Source organism: Rattus norvegicus, chromosome 11, assembly GCF_021556685.1.
Source record: "Rattus norvegicus strain SHRSP/BbbUtx chromosome 11, alternate assembly SHRSP_T2T, whole genome shotgun sequence".
NCBI classification, from domain to species: Eukaryota; Metazoa; Chordata; class Mammalia; order Rodentia; family Muridae; genus Rattus; species Rattus norvegicus.
In genome coordinates this window covers 50,991,192-51,007,736 of record NC_141544.1, presented here as the reverse complement: position 1 = coordinate 51,007,736, position 16,545 = coordinate 50,991,192, and the positions used below count along the sequence as shown (strand labels likewise).

General features: G+C 41.8%; 1 pseudogene; it reads right to left on the bottom strand.

Moving 5' to 3' along the window:
* Positions 1–15,556: 15,556 nt before the first annotated feature.
* Positions 15,557–16,249, bottom strand: Lrrc57-ps2 (leucine rich repeat containing 57, pseudogene 2; annotated as a pseudogene).
* Between the last annotated feature and the right edge of the window lie 296 nt (positions 16,250–16,545).

The window sequence follows — 16,545 nt, the reverse complement described above, 5'->3', positions numbered from 1 at the left end:
ATATTCCCCAATGGGTAAGGAAGGCATTCTTGTCAGAATGATGACCTAAGACAGGCTCAGTCCTGTTTATGAAATAAATAGGGGGAAATGTGGAGAGCCTCTGGGGCCACTTGCTTCTGGTGGGAATTTGGCTAGGACAAAGGAAGTAAGCTTAAGGTAATCTGTCTTTGGGCTTGGGCTGAGGAAATAGGCCCAGATTAAGAGCATTTACATTTGAGTTAATGAAAGCTCAGAGCCTGCTCAGTAGAGACATATGGGGCAGTCCTTTTGTCTTGGTCATCCTGACTATCCCCTAGAAAGGTGTTTGCAGGATTTTTTTTTTCCGGAGCTGGGGACTGAACTCAGGGCCTTGCGCTTGCTAGGCAAGTGCTCTACCACTGAGCTAAATCCTCAACCCTGTTTGCAGGATTTTGTTTATTGTCTTGCTTGTTCCTTGACTCAGAACTGATCTCATTATTTCGCATGTACTTAAAGTGGTATAAAAGCAGACTGGAAAAAAATAAACCCACTTCAGCCTCAGAACTGACTGGAGTCATGTTACAAAAAAAAAAAAAAAAAAGAAAGAAAGAAAGAAAATCTGCAAAACTTTTCTTTCCCTGCCCATCACTAACATAGCCAAAAGCACACATTGTATGTTCGTCCTATGAACCTATGTATGTTCCATCCAAATGCGGAAGAAGCTTGAAATTAAACATTTCAAAACCTAATAGTCACATAACAGGGATCTTTCTGGAACTGCTCCAATGTGTCAGCAGCAGATCCTATGTTCTGATGCTCTGTTGAATGGCAAGGAGGTGGACATGGAGAACGATCTAGAAAGACTGCCTTGTGAATCTTAAAGATACTCATCTCTACCCTCTCTTACACCTTATAACACAATGGGGTTGGTCCTCTCTGGCCAAGGATCATTTAATTTGTTACAGCATCTCTTACAGTGATGGAGTCTGGCTTGAGAGGGCCTTTTCTGTGCTTTAAGCTCTAGTCCCTCTTGGGCATTTTTGGTGCCTCTATGTCTCAAGTGAAACAGACTGCTTTAGAACTAATGCCTAGGCTACTCTATATCCCTATAGTAATGGGCTTCCAGGAGCTAACACAAGTGGAAGAATGGCTGTACTCTCTGAGTCTACCCCTCAATATTGTCATCACCTTAGCAACTTCCCAAAGATCAGACAGTTAATTTGTAGCTCAGGGTTCCACATTCATGGATTTCTGCTTGAAAACCTGGGCTTGACATACACACCTATAATCTCAGCCTTCAAGAGGTAGAGGCAAGAGAATTTTCAATTCAAGGTTACCCTGGGTTACATGTGAGATTATATCAATACATCACTGTCCTCATGGGGAAAAAAAGAGATGGAAAGGAAAAGTAGACGTAGAAGGATATAGATGAGGAAAAATGGAAGGAGAGAGGAAGAGAAGGAAGAAGAGACATTTAAAAGCTTTTATTTTGGGGCTGGGGATTTAGCTCAGTGGTAGAGCGCTTGCCTAGCAAGCACAAGGCCCTGGGTTCGGTCCCCAGCTCCGAAAAAAAAGAAAAGAAAAGAAAAGAAAAAGCTTTTATTTCTGTATCGAACATGCAGAGATCTATCTGCTTGTCATGATTTCATAATAATTCAATTTATTTTCTTAGAATCAACACTGTATTGAATAAGACATCTAAGTTGATTTATGGTGTAAGGAAGATGTCTCTGTGCTCCATACCATTACTACACAATTGTACACAGGAGACCTGGCCAGATGTGATATTGATGAGGGGGTCTGGAACCAAAGTCCCATGTATACAGAGAACTGACTGATGCTGACTGTTAATTACACCTTATAGAAATTGTCAAGGTGATAATGAGAATCTAGGAGAAGATTCATTAATACAGATGAGTCTGGCCCATGTATGGTTAGACAGGGTCAGTGTGGGGGACATGGCACAGAGACAAACAGTGATCACCAAGAGCCCTCGCTCTTGTCTCTTCAGTAGCCTGCTCTATGACAAGAGTTTGTCCAGAGGAAAAAGAAGGCAAAACCCAGAGACAACAACTTTCATTGGTCTCTGCTTTTATACTTCTCTCTGAAGATATCTATTGGGAAGCCACCTACAGGAAGTACATTAAACAGCATCTACCACAAACCTGACTGATCTCCCTGCTTCTGTGCACAGCAAGTGCCCATTAATCACAGGTGCAATAGTACTATTCAAGCGAGGACACAGGATGAAAGGTGGGATCCACTTCTGCTTGTCATAGGCCGGCCTATCTGTGGTCTGGTGGAGCAAGATTTCTTCTATTTAAAGCAATAAGACATCTATTGCTGTGTGGTAAGAAGCAAAGCTTTTGCCCAGTGTCTTCATTACCTGCCCAGTAACTTGAGTTTAGATGTGACCATGAAAAGAATCCCCATGATGGCACAGTGACTTCATAAGGACAAGTAGAGAAACCTCATTATCACATTTGTTCTGCCTCACTAGGTGATGCCCTCATCATGTTATGATATAGCAAGAGGGCCCTAATCAGGTATTTTGCTGTGTTCTTTAAACTCCAAGTCTCCACAGTCAAGAGCCCAACAAGTCTATTTTCTTTAAAAAATTGCCCAGGCTGTGGCATGGGGTTATAATTACAGCAAATGAACTAAGATAGAATTTTTTGTTTTGTTTTCTAGTCAACTTGAGTACAGAAACTTTGAGGGATATAAATATAGATTTAATGAATGTGTTTAGGGCCAGTGAAATGTCTCAGTGGGTTGACGATCTGAGTTGTAGCCCCAGAATAGATATGGTGGAAGGAGAGAACTAACTTCTTTTTTCTTTGGTTCTTTTTTTCGGAGCTGGGGACCGAACCCAGGGCCTTGCACTTCCTAGGCAAGCGCTCTACCACTGAGCTAAATCCCCAACCCCGAGAACGAACTTCTTAATGTTGTCCTCTTGTCGCTACATGTGCACTGTGGTACTCACATGTGTGCAAGTAGGAACTCCACCCGCACAAGTAAATAAATATTTTAAAGTCATTTTATTTTGTAAAATGTTTAACTCAACAATATTAGTGAATATGTTTACTGATTTAGCGACATGGTATAATAAAACACATGCAAGGCTGTATTCATTCAATAATATTAATTTTTCTACTTTTGTTTCAAGTTTTATGTTAACTCTTCATGTGACTGTTGGCTACAGGTATTTTTATAATTCTACTGTCAATGTTGAGACTCTTACAAGCATTCTAAAGTCCATGGCTTTTGGTTCTGACCTAGGGAAGGCTGTGGCCGTGCCAACTAGAAAACAAGTTCAAACCACAAGCTTCCATTGACTGGAAAATGAGCTCAAATCATAAGCTACTAGCTTATGATTAACTAAGAAAGATGATTTTTTTATTGATTCTATCGTAAGCTTCAGAATTTGAACAATTACCCCTTCCTTAATTGATGCTTAAAGTCTGCGTACAGCAACTTTCAATAGTTCCCATGTGAGGTCCTTATACTGATTATTAACCCTTTCTCAAGTGGATTTTCTTTTTTGTTGTTTTTAAATGACCTCTCAAGTGGCCTCTGTTAGCACCCTAAACTGACATTATTGAAGGTGTTTCCAGAGTAAATGTCCAAAATAATTTAGTTGTGATCACATTCTACATTGTGAATCTTTGTAGTGACTTGACATTAGACGCTTCTTCCTAATGAGTAAACTTTAGGAGAAGAAAACCAATACTGTCTTCTCGTAGCGGACATAGGATGGAGTCATTGGTGAGTATCACATGGACAAACTATTGAGCTTCTTGACTTGGGAGCTGAGAACAGAACACAGGTCCTCGGAAAGGCCAACAGCTGTTCTTGACTGTTTGGTCATTTCTCCAGCCCTCAAATTTGGGTATATTTTAAAAGATAATTAAAACTGGACAGGGGTTGGGGATTGAGCTCAGTGGTAGAGCGCTTGCCTAGCAAGCACAAGGCCCTGGGTTCGGTCCCCAGCTCCGAAAAAAAGAAAAAAGAAGAAAAAAATAAAACTGGACAAATCCTTGCTGAACAAGGTAAACTAAAAACGTTACTAAAAATAAAGTAGAGAGTAGAAAGGGATAGAGGTAAAAAGGCAAGTGAAAGATTGGCTACCAACGAATACATTCAGGTTAGCTGTTACTCTTCCCTTAGGTGTCCCATTATGTTCTGCTTTCCATATTTTGTAATTGATATACTTACTTGGAGCCTTTTAATAAAGAAGCTATGTCATTTTTTCCCCTAATCTGAAGCTCTTGGAAGTTTCTCTTTGAATTTGATAAATTCCCTGATAAAAGCAGCTCACTTTGGACTTTATTTTGCTTATATATGATTCATGATTTATGAAATAATAAGACAATTTCTTCAAACATTGCTTTTACTCATTCCTTGCTATTCTCTTTTTATGTTGAATCTCCTCTTTATTTTATGCGTTTTGTTGTCCATTTCATATCTCTATGGATCTATGCTCCATTTTAATTGCACTTGTGTGTGCACACATGTGACTCTCTCTCTCTTTCTGTGTGTGTGTGTGTGTGTGTGTGTGTGTGTGTGTGTGTGTGTAAACCTCAGAAGTGCATGTTGAGACCAGAAGACAAGTCAAGGAAGTTAATTCTCTCTTTCCACCATATGCGTCCCAGGAATTGAACTCTGGTCATTAGACTTGGGGGCAAGTGGCTTTAGCTGAGCCATCTTGCTGTCCCTGATTAAGCACTTTACTGCACCAGGATTTTTTTTTCCAAGACAGGATTTTACTGTGTAGCCTTGACTTCCTAGAACTTGCTTTGTAGAGCATGGTTGCCTAGAACTTAGAGAGATCCACCTGCCTCTGCTTCCGCAGTGCTGGGATTAAAGACGTGTACCACATCACCTGGTTGCAACAGGATTCTTAATTATTTTGCTTACTTTACAGCCAAAACATGACTCTGTTGCAAATACTTGCCTGGTACACCACAACTAAGAGCTTCATCACTAGAATATATTTTATGCAGACAGGTACTGTAAAATGCTGACATAAATCCATGAGCCTATGACTTTAATGGGACCACCCATTTCTTACAGATCACTCACTGAAGCCTGTCAGAGTCTTTTCTTGAAATGTATTGACCATTTATAAACTGAAGCTCTTAGTTGTGGTATTAAAAAGAATTTGAAAGGCACGAGTCTCCTTTCCCTTGCCTTGAAGCCTGATGAATGCAGTCATCACTAGAACTTCAGTTCAAAAACTATATGCACTACAACTTTCATGGAAGTAAAACATCTTTTCTTCTTTTAAAGGTGGCAGCACGAGACATGCATAAGCAACTTGACAAACCGTGAATGAAATATTATTTGTTATTGAATGGCTACACAACTGTTTAAGTTTTGAAAGCAAGTGTTGTTTTACCCTGTACTTTGTGGATGGATTCGTTAAGAAACATTATCAAGTGCCCAAGAAATGTCTCAGGGTTTAGGAGCACTGACTTCTCTTCCAGAGGTCCTGAGTTCAATTCCCAGAAGCCACATGGTGGCTCACGACCATCTGTAATGAGACCTGATGCCCTCTTCTGGTGTGTCTGAAGACGGCTACAGTGTACTCATATACATAAAATAAATAAATAAATCTTAAAAATTGTTCTTTTAAAAAAAGGAAACATTATCAAAGCTGCATTAAAATTTTGCCATTGGTAAACCACTGAGCTGAGGTGCAGCAGGGCAGGGTAAGGTCGCTAGGGTTAAATGGAATTTCCCCTCTGCCCTCTGAAGGTTTGCTGGAATAAAATGTCTAAGATACATTAAGTGGGAGAAAGGTATATAATGCATTAGCCCAATATGATTCAGAAGCTTTTGGGCCCCACTCTTTCTAGGGGAAGTGAAATACAGGAAATGTCAGAAAATAGACAGCATGCTGGGTTTTTCTATTGTTGTTTGGGCTTTTGTTTTGTTTTCTTTTCATTGTCAACCTTACACAAGTGAGACTCATCTTCAAAGAGGACTTCTTATTTGAGAAAAGGCCTCCATCGGACTGGCCTGTGGGCAAATATGTTGGGCATTTTCTTAATTAATTATTGATGTGAAAAGAATTGTGGGCAATGTGACCCCTGGGTAGGTAGTCCTTGGTCGTATGAGAAAACAAGCTGAGCCAACCATGGGGAGCAAGCAAGTAAACAGCATTCCTCCGTGGTCTCCGCTCTTCCAGGTTCCTGCTTCCAGGTTCCCGCCCTGATTTCCCTTCGTGATAGATTATAAGTTGTGAGACAGAATAAATAAAACCATCAAGCTGCTGTTGATCGCCATGTTTATCACAGCATAGGAAACAAATTAGAACAAACAGTAAAAATCATTTAGGGAAAGTCACAGGCTTGAAGAATATACAACAGTTTGGGACAACATGTATTTGCTCTGCAAACTTGGTGGGCAATAGTGCGTCCAATCTTTAAGAACATCCCACCTGAGGCTCCATTACTACATCTGATGCAAATCTGACAGAGGCTGAGGACAGTTAGAGGGACACCGGATGCACTGTGCATGTCTTCTATCTCTTAATTGCTAAGTCACAGCCTGTAATTTTTTTAAACAGCATGTGTTCTTTGTGATAGTCCTTACCAGGTAATGTGATGCAATTTTAAAACAGATGTTCCTTTATTCACTAAGAGAAGCAGTTATGGGGCTGGGGAGATGGCTCAGTGGTTAAGAACACAGACTACCATTGAAGAGGACCAAGGCCTGACTCCCAGCACCCACCTTGGAAGGTTCACAATTGCTTCTAACCCCAGCTCCAGGGGACCAGACACTTCTAGTCTCTGAGGGGCCCCCACACTCCCACATACATACTAAAAACATAGAAATAATTTTAAAAAGAAAAAGTACTTGTCAGCCTGACTTAATATTGCATTTTATATACTTTTTGTTTTTTAAAAAAGATAAAAAGGTGGGCTGAATATTAGCAAAGTTCAGAGTTAGCAAGATCAAGTGAAAGGATGTCATTGCAATCAACCCAAAATGCTAATTGCTAGAGTTGTCTTAGTCTAGGTCTCTCATTATTCCTAATGATGTGAAAAAACATACAAACACGCAAACAAAAAAACCAGTTTACCTGTGTACACTTACTGTTGTCCCCTATCCTGCACAGGCTCTCTAATGACACTAACACCAGTGACAGAAATAGTAACTAACGTTTATTTGGTGTCCATTAGGTGACAGGGCCTGTACAGTTTTACATATTCCACCCCTAATTTTGCAGTAATCCTGAAAGGTATGGCTATTTAGTCAGTTTTGCAGATGAAGGTTCTCCATTGGTCTGGGACTCAGAGCTGGAATCTTATGTTAACATCGAATGTTAAGTGTTTACTGCTTATCCTGTCTTGAGGAGGCTGGCCATCCTAAGAGTAATAAACTGAGGTTTGTTACGTGAAACTTTAGTCTAAATATCTAAAGAAGCACTGAGCATATTTTTCCTATGCCAGCATGAATTTAAACATCTCCCCACAACCAAACATGACACAAACATTTAGTGAAGTGAAAATCCTTCCACGTTGCCGGCCACCACCAGTGCAGCCAGGGGTTCCACACACCCCAGCCGCAGTGACACACCTTTAAAAAGAGAGAGAGAGAGAGAGAGAGAGAGAGAGAGAGAGAGAGACGGGGTTGGGGATTTAGCTCAGTGGTAGAGCGCTTGCCTAGCAAGTGCAAGGCCCTGGGTTCAGTCCTCAGCTCTGAAAAGAAAAAAAGAAAAAAAAAAGAAAAAAGAAAAGAAAAAAAAAGACATTTGTGGGCAAAGGAAGCATCTAATGCTGACTTCTGGTGAAAGTACTTGTGGTTCACCAACCCAAACAGACGGGCATAACATTTCATTCTGTGAAATAAAGGAAAGTAAACTAATTAAGCACTGCCTGGGAGTCAGTGCTGTGCAGAGCACTCAGGCTTCTCTGTGATTCTGCCTTCTTCTCAGCACCTCACAGCCAACAGCCGCCTCCATTACACTAAGTCACTCAACGGAGTTTCCTCTGAGATTTCAACAGATACCTTAGAAAAGACCTTGGTAGACACTTTAATGTTACTTTATTTTTAAGATACATGTATGTAAATGCAGTGAAACTGTTAAGAAACTGACCAAAGTCGGTAACATTGCTGTTACTGAGTTACAGCTCTACAGGGCCCAGACTCCCTATCATTTTATGGGGAGGGGAGGACCTCTTATTTATTATTCTTGTAAAATGAAAGCTCTCATTTTTATCTTTTTAAGTTGATAGTTGAGTGGCATGAAGTACATTCACAGTATTGTGGGATTATGATTCCCATCTATCACCACCATTCTTTTACCATTTCAAACTGAAATTCTATACCCAATAAAAATACTAACACTTCACTTCTCCCTCTCCTAGCCCTTGGCAGCCATCATACTACTTTCCATTGCTACCAAGTTGATGTCTCTAGGCTCCCTGTACAAATAAAACCATAAAATATTTGTCTCTTGGCAACTGTGTTATTTCTCTTTGTGTAAAATCCTCGGGGGATCTATGTTCTGGCATGTGCCATAGCTTTTAGTCTGAATTATGCTCCATTTGTATACAGTGTGTGTTCATGTATGTTTGCACGCACCTCTTGACCAAATGTTGACCTTGGGTACTGGTCCTCAGGTAACATCCACTGCGTTTATGAAGACCGGTCTCGGGGCTGGGGATTTAGCTCAGCGGTAGAGCGCTTACCTAGGAAGCGCAAGGCCCTGGGTTCGGTCCCCAGCTCCAGAAAAAAGAACCAAAAAAAAAAAAAAAAAATGAAGACTGGTCTCTCACTTGAGATCAATAATTTAGGCAAGGCTGTCTTGACAATGCATCCCCAGGCTTCACCTCTCTCTACCTCACTAAAGCTGGGAACACTGGCAGAACATTGACTGGTGTTTTGTAGTTTTGTCAAATTCGCGCGCGCGTGTGTGTGTGTGTGTGTGTGTGTGTGTGTGTGTGTGTGTGTTTTGAAAACAGCTTGGATCTATAGTAAAGCTTTCAAAAATGTTTTAATAAATATTTATTATATAGGATAATTGGATTTATTATAGTGTTTTCATGCATGTATATAATGTTTTTTGACAATATTCTCCAACCCCCTTAATTTCTCTTTGGGTTGCATTGAATCTGTAGATTACTCTTAACCACCGAGTTGTCCCCTCCATCCTCATATTTTATGGCTTTGAAGATAAGAAATAGTACCACCTAGGCATAAGTGAAAGGCTTTATGAAATATGCTATATTTTGACTGAAAATCTTAGGAGTAAGTATTCTGATAAGTTTTCCCTTTGTGTTTGTATGCTGCATGTATGTGTGCACAGAGCGAGTGAGTGGGGGTGCACATGTGCTTGTGGAAGTCTGAGGGTTTTTTTAGGAATCACATTAGCCAGCTTGTCTTGGGCATCTATTGTTTCTGCATTCCTGAATCTTAAATTATAGGCCACTCATTTATATGGCTTCTAGGGATTTGAACTTCAGTCTTCACACCTATGTGACAAGCACATTACTCACTAAGCTATCTCTACATTCTTAGACAAAGTGCTTTGGTTTTATATTTAAAATTTTTTGTCTAAATTTCCTTGTCTATAGAATGGACACACAGTTACATAGTGTATTCCATCTCTGAGGCAGAGAATTTGGAGGAGGAGAGTCAGTGGTGGTGGTGATGTTGGAGGAGGGCATCTGATAAACCTTGCAGGGGTGTAGTTTGTGCAGGCAATCTTCCTAACATTAGATCTCGTGGGAAGGCTCTGAGGTGTCTTCATCCCCAGCCCAGGCTGTAAGCCTACCGTCTTCCCCCATCATACCCACCTGATTTCCTGCAAGATGAGATCTTAAGAAGACACACAGACACTGGGAGCTGCCCACAACTTCCCTGAGCTCAGGTTTCAGGCCCCAGATAGCTTTCATTGATAGTGAAGGTAAGCCAAGTAGGTGGATGTGTTGCTGTGATCCAATACGGGGATCAACGTTGGTGTGGAAGCTTACCAGCCAGTCAGTTTATTGCTCCAGGTTTATGATGTTCCTGTAGTCCGGATACCAAGTAGCCTAGGCTGCTCTATAGCCAGCACTGAGAGTTTTTTCATGGGTCACAGGTTCCATGCTTGTTGGACCAGTTGTGGCTCCTTATGCCCATAGAAAAATGATGGTTCCGTTATGATCCCTGAATTTAGTTCAGCCTGAGGACTCAGAGCCCCTAGGCCTTGATATCATCACTGTTGTTTGGGCTCAGAAACTGGGTACTGCAAAGGTCTTTTCTGGGCCCTGAAGGGTTCCCCTCTTCCTTTCATTGCTCCATCACCTTCACATCTCCATCCACCCTAGATAAGGGGGTTCTCACAGAAAGAACACACAGTCCCTCCCACACCTCACTTTTGAGCCTCCTGTGCCCTCATTTTCCCCAAACCACTGATCCACATTGGTGAACATAAGCCTCCGAAATAAATCTCAATCCAGACTCTGTTATCCTGACTTCATCCAGAAAATCTAGACTCTCTTTTCCTCTCACTCCAATAGGAGCAGTTTCCTGTTAATACAAACTATTCGAGGAAGTCTGTGCCATACGCCAATCTAGGACAGCCTGGTCCTGTCATAATACCTAAAGTTCCTCATCATATCTCTCTGCACAGCAGGGTTGAATATCAGAGTACTCATGTCCTTGGTATTCGTCTATCTTCTCCAAACTGTCATGAGCTCCCTGACAAGAATATCCAGAATTCTTGGCCCATGTACTCATAGGAACTCAGCAGACTACCAGGCAAGTGGCTGAGGAGCCCAGAAGGATCCGAAAAGGTAGACCAGCTATCCTTCTAGGCAGGGAGGGGCTTTCTATATCATTAGTGAGATATTCACAAGAAAGAACTCAATATCAAGTGGGAAATAGTGGGTTGGAATAAGTACCTGTTGATTGTGGCTAGACACCGCACAGGGCAGCTGGCATAGGGAGTTTGGCTCATGTCAAAGAGGGAGATTTGGTCCAGACATCATTTCTGATCCAAATGGCAATGCAAATTCCTGGAAGGAGATAGCTAGCCTTCTGGTCCAGTTGACAAAAATGCTCCAAGCAAACTGAACCCCACAGTGAAGTTTAGAGCCTAAGGGGCCAGAGCCACAGGACAGGACAGAGTGGCTCGAAATCCAGGAAGGCACCAAAGACACAAGGAAAGTCTAAGAGCTATGAAGTCCTCCACCCAAAAGCTTCCCAAGGCAGCTTTTAGAGACATTCAGAGTCACTCTATATCTATGGACTATTATTTCCTTCCTCAAGCTGGCCAAGGACCTCATAGCCCTAGCACAGAAAGGAAACAAGGAGCATCCAGTCTCAGAATGGGACAAGATGGCTCTTCTAGAGCAAGTAATGGAGAAAACAACGATGAAAGACTAGAAGTGAGTTTGTTCTTCATGCACAGTGCACACAATAAAGCAGTGCTCGAATTAGCTCCAAGACTGAGGTCTGGGGTCAGGGCGTCTTCAGTAGCACCCAGCTCCATGGAGCATCCTGTGGAGGGCTGTGAGGAGCATCCAATTCCACAAAACATATTATGGAGCAGCAACTTCATGGCACATCCTGTAGAGGGTGGGGAGTACCCAGCTCCCACTATGCTGCCAATCTTGAAAATGGCCAATGCTTAAGGCTGGGGAGTAAGGGAAACCACATCCACTCTTTTGTATCAACAGTGCTGTACGATAGCTCACATCTTGTTTACAGTAGGCCACTCTCACTGCAGGGCCAAGCCATAGACTCATCTAGAGAATATGGGGTAAGTCATCAAGTCTCCACTAGCCACCAACCATGCCTCACCCATGTGGCTAATGCTCAACTCCAGGCAAAGGATCCACAATAGTGCTAGTGTTCCTGATATGCGCATCAGCTTTCACAGCCTGGAGGTGTGCATAACATGGAGAACTTCCCATACTCACATGACCACTGTAGTCAGGGTTCTCTAGAGTCACAGAACTTCTGAGTGGTCTCTATAGAGTAAGGGAATTTGTTATGATGACTTACAGTCGTAGTCCAATTCCCCAACAATGATCCACAGTGAATGGAAGTCCAAGGATCTAATAGTTGCTCAGTCTCACGACGCAAGCAGGCGAAGAAGAGTGAATCTTCCTTCTTCCAATGTTTTTATGTAGGTCTCCAGCAGAAGCTGTGTCCCAGATTAAAGGTGTGTACCACCATGCCTGGATCTGGGACTTGCTTTGTCTCAGATGACCTTGAACTCAAAGATCTCCTTGCCTTGCTTCCTGGGATTCATAGCCACAAGATCTCGATGTCAAGATCCAGGTCAGAAACTTATATATCCCAGCTTCAAGATCTGGATCACAGGTGAGCCTTCCAATCCAGGATTGTAGTTCATTCCAGATACAGTCAAGCACAAGGAATATCCATTACAACAACTTAAAATCTTTATACCTTTACTGCAGGGAAATGTGCATTCTTGCTTATGCTGTCTTTACTTAAAACAAATCCCACTGAAATGTGTTTACTACTTTTTGTCTACTTTCATGGAAGCTTGATTGAGAAGCCTACTGTTCTAGACTGACTTTCTATTGCTGTTGCAAAACTACGTGATGGGGCTGGAGTGATGGCTCAGTGATTAAGAGCACTGACTGCTCTTCCAGAGGTCCTGAGTTCAATTCCCAGCAACCACATGGTGGCTCACAACCACCTGTAATGGGATCTGGTGTCCTCTTCTTATAATAAATAAACAAACAAAGAAATAAATCTTTAAAAAACCTACATGAGTGTCCTAGTTAGGATGAAATACCATTACTGAAAACAAGTTGTGGAAAAGGGGGGTTTGTGGGCTTGTATCACTTACTCTTCTACATCATAGTCCATCATTGAAGGAAGTAGGGACAGGAACTCAAATAGGGCAGGAACCTAGAGGCAGTAGCTGATACAGAGGTTATGGAAGAGTGCTGCTTCCTCTGGCTTACTTAGCCTGCTTTCTTATAGAACCCATGACCTCCGGCTCAGAAAAGGTATCACCCACAATAGGCTTGGCCCCCCACCATCAATCACTATGAAAATGTCCTCCAGATTTGCCTACAGCCTGATATTATGGAGGCATTTTCTTTTTTTTTTTTTTCTTTTCTTTTTTTTTTTTTTTTTTTTTTTCGGAGCTGGGGACCGAACCCAGGGCCTTGAGCTTGCATGGAGGCATTTTCTTAATTGAGGTTCCCTCCTCTCAGATGACTGTAACTTGTGTCAGGTTCAGATAAAATTATCCAGCACAATGACCAAACATAACTTTGGAAGAAAGGGTTTTACTTGGCTTATACCTTGTAGTCCATTGTCCAAAGAAGTCAGGGCTGGAAGTCAAGGTGGGAACTCGGAGGCAGAAACTGAAGTAGAGGCTATATAGGAGTGCTACTTACTGGCTTGCTCAGCTTGCTTTCTTGTACAATCCAGAACCATCTGCCTAGGGGTAGCACTGCTCATAGTGGGCTGGGCCCTCCCATATCAAACAAGAAAATGTCATACAGAGTTTCCCAGAGGCCAATCTGATGGAGGCATTTTCTTAGTTGAGGTTCCCTCTTCCAAGATAATCCTAGCTTGTGTCAAGTTGACAAAAAGCTAACCTGAACACTTCCCTGATAAACATTAGTATTGTGCCTAACAGAATGAAAGAAACTTACCTCTTTTTGGGCACTAAGTGTGTTCATGTTCTTTATAAATAACCTCTTTATGAAGAAGATGTCTTCCTTCTACCTTGGAATGAAGCATGGAAAATGATAGGGCTCAATTCAACTGAACACAAGGACTGAACTATCACTGAGCATAAGCAGGCTTAATTCTAATGAGGAAAACCATCCTTAGGCAGCCAGATAGGGCAGGACAGCCCATGTTTCTGTGAGCATCTCTTGAGAAGAACATTAAATAGGAGCCAAGAGGATAGAAAAGGCAACTCTTTAGTGAAGCACATTGCCATCTCATATAAAACCAAACTCTGTTACTAAAAAGGGAGAGGAAAAAGGGTGGTCTCCCCTTTTCCATATCTTAGGTGCACTGATCCATGATGCTAAATGACCCTTGGAACTTGAGCCCTCCTACTATGACCCTAAGGTCACAGTCAGCTGCATACGTAGCTGGTGGAAGGTAGAGGGAGACAAGATACCATGAGCCCCACACTGCCGGGGACCTGCCCAGCTTTAGGGGAATTGAGGTAGGACACAGCGTTGGACACAGGCCAAAATATTGATGATCTCTTTCTCTAACTGTACTGGATGCTATTAGCTACTGGCTTAAGGAGACTTAACACGCTCTTGCTTATTCTGTGGCTTCTTTTCTCTTTAACTCTCTGAGGCTTCTTTTGTCTTTATCTCTCTGTGCTTTATTTTTATCTTATAAATCTTTGTGCTTTATTAAATGCTGTATCTTTATTTTACAACTCAATATCACTGTTCTGTACTTTATTAAGCGCTGAAGAAGCTTAACTCTTTATTACTTTTCTGTGCAAAAAAACTTTAACTCTGTCTTACTGTTCTATGCTTCATGAAGTGCTGGGAAAATTTAACTCTTTATTACTGTTATGTGCTAAAAATTTAACTTTTTCTTATTGTTCTGTGCTTTATTAATCACTGGGTAAACTTAATTGTTTTTTTTTCCACTAAAAATATTTTATTTAGAATATTCTCATTCAGAGAATAACCATGATAAATATAGGTTACTTTAAAATACTGTAGCAATGGTTTTATTCAAGGTAATCCAATTAGTACAGTTATAAATACTAAAAGGGGAGGGGCTGCCAGAAATAGCACATGATTTTTAACAAAGCTTCAAGAAAATCTTGAATACTAAAATTAATTTAAAAATCTTACAAGTAGGCCGTGTGGCACATGCCTATAATCCCAGCATGTTGGGGAGAGGGGAGGTTTGAGGTCAGGAGATTTTGAGTCTGAGGCAAGTCTGAGCTACATAGCAAACACCTGTCTAAAAACAAAAAAAAATTATAATTTTCCATATAGTTTTAGCTCTTTCAGAGCCCTCTACCAATAAGGCACCTGCAATAGTTAAAAAACAAAAATCGCTACTGCAGCCTTAGGGAACATTCTTGGTGGCCTTCCTCCTGACAAAGCTCTCTTTAAGACAGTTAACGTGTTTATGTATATCCCAAGTTCCAAGTGTAAGCATGGCTACTGAGTTAATGTACTGGAACTAAAGCATCCACCCTTAGCCATACATGTTCCCCACAAATTAGAATTTCATAAAAAAATATGATGTGTTAACACAGAGTTGATGGGGACTGACTCTGTGAAAGCTGACAGTCTGCAATTCAACAAAGTCTTAAGCTGCGGCATGGGTCCCCCTGTTAACAGGCAGCATTCTCCTGCATGAACAGCAACTGCCTACTGGTTCCTTAGAGCCCAACTAACCGCGGTTTTGAAGATCGACACTGGCCATGGCCCTATATGGCTCAAGATGAAGGGTTCTTCCTGTCTCCTACTTCTAAATCCCTTTCCTTTAACTCATCTGGCATAGTCCTGAAAAGGAAAAGGTCATTGAGTAAAATGTTATCTGCAGCGCATCCAACGTCAGGAGCCTTTGACTCAGATTCCAACAGAGGTTCCAAGTCAGTGTCCCATGGTCCTGGAGAACATCATGCAAATTTCTTCTTGGTCTGTGAACCTCTCCGTGTACTTATCACAACCCTCTAGTTCTCGAAGTTTCCTTGTTTCAAAGAGATTGCCTTCCACAGTGAGCAGGCAGATTTGGGAGTTGCTGACGACGCTTTGTGGAAGCAGGCTGAGCTCAAGGCAGCTTTCTTCCAGCCGGAGGACTTTGAGGGGAGGACAGCAGGATATCCTCACGGAGATCTGAGATCGAGTTCAAAGGCCTGCAGCTCCCCGACTGTGTCAAGTATACTCTGAATCTGGTTTTTGGAGAGATCTGCTATAACCAGATGTCACATGCTACAAAGCTGGGGTGGTAATGCTCCCAGCTAATTCCCAGAGATGCTCAGGGTCTTCAGTGCCAACAGCTGCCCAGAGGTAGACGGTAGCTCTCTCAGGGGATCGTTGTTGAGACTTAGTGTCTCTAGTTTTTTCAGATTGCCTAGTTCAGCAGGTAGAACAGTCAGTTTGAGGTTGAGGGATAGGCTCTTTAGAAGAGTGAACTTTCCTATTATCAGAGGTGGTAGACTGTCAATTTTGTTGGACAAATTGATGGTCCTAAGATTGCTCATCAGCTTCTGCAACTCTAAGGGGAACTCAGTCAGATCATGGTCTTTAAGCTGACAGACACCGGTTTTCTGCGCTGTTTCCATATGAGAATGGAAGGCACTGTTTCCCATCCTAGCGCCACTGCTCAGTTCTCTCCTACTGCTCAGTGAAGAGAAGGCTCTGCTAGGAACCATGCTCCCAGGGCTGCCTGAAACTGCAATCTTTATTACTGTTCTGGCTTATTGTTCCGTGCTAAAATCAACACTTTATTACTCGTGCTTTAGAAAGCGCTAATATTCTGTCAATTAACACATGCCATTTGGGGAATTAAGTAAAAGTGTTTTCTGCTAGTGCTCCTTTCTCTTGTCAGCCAGAAGCCTCTTGCTGAACAGTGAGCTCATTAACTCTTTGTGAACCCGAGAGAAAA